We start from the raw sequence: 3,467 nt of genomic DNA, 5'->3' as shown, positions 1-3,467 counted from the left end.
CTAAAACTAGACTTTGTTTCCAAGAACAATCTATGCGTCATTATTAAGAAAAATATGTCTATTACGTCAAGATAGAAAATTTATAATTATTGATTTTTAATGAAACTTTTGGATTACTCAGGAAAAAGTATAAGATTATTTTTAAACATTTCTTTTTAAATACAAATTTAAATAGCTATTTGAGAGATCATTTAGCAGTTATAAGTTTTCAAATTTCCACAAATCGAAAATAAATTGATTCAATTAATTTCAAAACACTAGGTTTAAAGAATTCCAAACGAAAAATACAAACATTAATTATTTCAGAGAAGATATACGCAGTGACCTAATGACCTGACTGGACAGGGCCAAGGCAAGGCACCTGTACTAAAAAAAATGTCCCCAGAACGGTTTTATGCTGAACTGTGACCTCTCTGAGAGGTTCCATATAAACGTTTAGTAAGTAGGTGTGAAAACAAATTTAAATATTTAGGTGTGAGATTCTTTCAGTGTGACCCTGTAGTTTTTAGAAAAAGATTTTTTTTCCCCCTGATATGACAAAATGTTAACAGATATTGATTTCGGTGGCTGTTTTTCTCATGAACGGAGAGAAAAAAAAAAAGCTAAAATAAAAACAATCTACAAGTTTTGACATCCAAACTACTTTTTAAATTACTTAGTTATGACTTAAAAAATTACTATTAAATAAATATTTATATAAAATGGATCTGAAAAAGGCCAAATTTGAAAAAAAGCCAACCAGAAATTTTGAAGGCCAAACTGCTTTTAAAAAAAGGCCAAATTCGCGAAATTTGGCTTTAAAAAAGCCAACCTGGCAACCCTAGCAACCCTGGCGCAGTGAATAAAACCGGCAAAGAACGATAACTCCTGAACGTATTTTAAGGAATTATTTCCGTTAATTTAAATAATAACGTCCATAGGTTGCATATTTTTGCTAGTATCGGTATCACTAAAAGGGCGAAGTTAATCCTGAGGAGAATGATATCATTATCTCAGAACAGCTACTAACCTATCCCCCCCACTCACGAAAAGGAGGTAATACCTGGGACGATGATATTATACCGAATGAAAGTATACTACACTACTCGCTCCCCCCCCAAGAAAGAAGTAATGGTTTGATGGAATGTTATGACATACGAACATATACTACACTATCCTCTCAAAGGAGAAAGTAATATCTGGAAGAATGTGCGCGAGCCTTTTCTAGTCTCACACAAAAACACGCGTTCACATCTCAAGCCATATTACTTGTCATATACATACGTGCACAAAAACATATGCGCACACGTACACGATATATTCGTGTTCACGTACATACACTCACATTCACATGCATACACACACGCACGCTAACATACACACATATACGCACACATACGCGCACACATACGCGCACACATGGACAACGTCACTTCCCCTTTGAAGGAAATCCACCTGCTACTATGCGTCGGGCAAGAGTCAACAGACAGTACGTACACTTTATACGTTTTCTATCTCCATGAACTGGATTGACTTTCTCACTCTTTTTTCCCTTTTGCTTTGGTCTATCAACCAGACAGTTTTGCGTCCACAGCTAGTAGCCTGAAGACATTTCCACGTGGACGAGTACTGCCATGTGCGTGCATCTTTACTGATGTCAACCCTCTATCTTTTTCTTTGTCTACACGCTGGACTGTCATTCCCATTTCCACCACAATTCTCACTCCTTTTTCCACGTGCGGACATGAACACGTGTTACACCTAAAACATTCATTTTTCAACAGGAAATAAACAACACGTTTATTTTATCCAGCAATTGAGTTTTGTTTCCTTCTTTCCATTCGTTTCATTATTTTCTTTTGTAGCGAGTTAGGATATTTATATGCTGGCCCGCAACAAACGATGGTGACCCCGTTATTTTAAAATGAAATGGATGTGTTTGAACGAAACACTCAGACACACTCTCTCTCTTTCTACAACAATAGACTTTCCCTCTCACCAGCTAACAGGGAGAGACGCACGCCAAACTATTTGGTAAAACTTGCGGATAACGCTCTGTTTTATTATAGTTTTAAAAATGAAACGGAAATTTAAATTCCGTTTCTTTTTAATCTTTTTTTTTTTTTTTTTCTAATTTCGCCCCTTCCCAAATAGAAAGTAATCGAAAGAAATTCAACAAGCATACTTTTTATATATAAGAAAAAGAAAGGATTTTTCTTTTATAAAAATAAAATTTTATTAAACGAAAACGAAATAATTTAATTTTTAAACGTAAAAAATCTATTTGGTATGTTTTTACAAAAGTCCAACTCACTGTTCACATTGGAAATGTCGATTTTTATAGGTTTTCAGGTGTGCTTACAACAAATAAACACCCCAACCTCCCCATGTTAAAAACAGCTTTTGGAATAGACACCCCCAACATCCCCATGTTAAGAACGGCTTTCAGAATAGACACCCCAACCTCCCCATGTTAAGAATAGCTTTCGAAATAGACACCTCCAACTCCCCATATTAAGAACGGCTTTCAGAATAGACACCTCCAACCTCCCAATGTTAAGAACGGCTTTCAGAATAGACACCTCCAACCTCTCCATGTTAAGAATAGCTTTTGGAATAGACACTCCCAACCTCCCCATGTTAAGAACGACTTTCGGAATAGATACCTACAACCTCCTAATGTTAAGAACGGCTTTCGGAACAGACACCTCCAACCTCCCGATGTTAAGCACAGCTTTCAGAACAGACACCCCCAACATCCCTATGTTAAGAACGATTTTCGGAATAGACACCTACAACCTCCCAATGTTAAGAACGGCTTTCGAAATAGACGCTCCCAACCTCCCCATGTTAAGAACGACTTTCGGAATAGACACCTACAACCTCCTGATGTTAAGAATGGCTTTTAGAATAGACACCTTCAACCTTGTCAGCAGACCTGAAAACCTATAAAAGTTGACATGTCGAATGTGAATGATGAGTTGGATGTAATGTAAAAATGTATCGAATTTAAAACGGAAAGAAATCTAGATTTCCGTTCCATTTTTAAAACAACCGTAAAACAGAGCATTCTCTGCAGGTTTTATCAATGATTTCATAACAGCAGAATACATACCCCCCACCCCACGTACACGTACACACATACGGAGGATGGAGGAGTAATGCCTGGGAGAATAGTATCATGACAAAATTATCATATCTTATCATTCAAATGCTAAGTCTCATCCCTTTACAGTAGAGATCCCTAGGTGCAAGAAAGCCTTTTACTCCAATAGTTTCTTCCCCAGAACTGCGGGTCTTTGGAACTCCCTTCCGGGATTCTGCTTTCCCAATTGCAATGATATGCAGAAGTTCAAGTGTAATGTTAACAAACATCTTTTTACTCATCTCCCTTCATAATGACCCCGCTAATTAAGTCCCTGATAGTAGCCCCCTGCTTCAAAGTGGCACTGTGCCTTGCTTAGGGTGAAAATTGAATAAAAAAAAAA

Source organism: Euprymna scolopes, chromosome 36, assembly GCF_053919585.1.
Source record: "Euprymna scolopes isolate OS-2025 chromosome 36, ASM5391958v1, whole genome shotgun sequence".
Taxonomy (NCBI): Eukaryota; Metazoa; Mollusca; class Cephalopoda; order Sepiida; family Sepiolidae; genus Euprymna; species Euprymna scolopes.
This window is presented reverse-complemented; position numbering follows the sequence as displayed.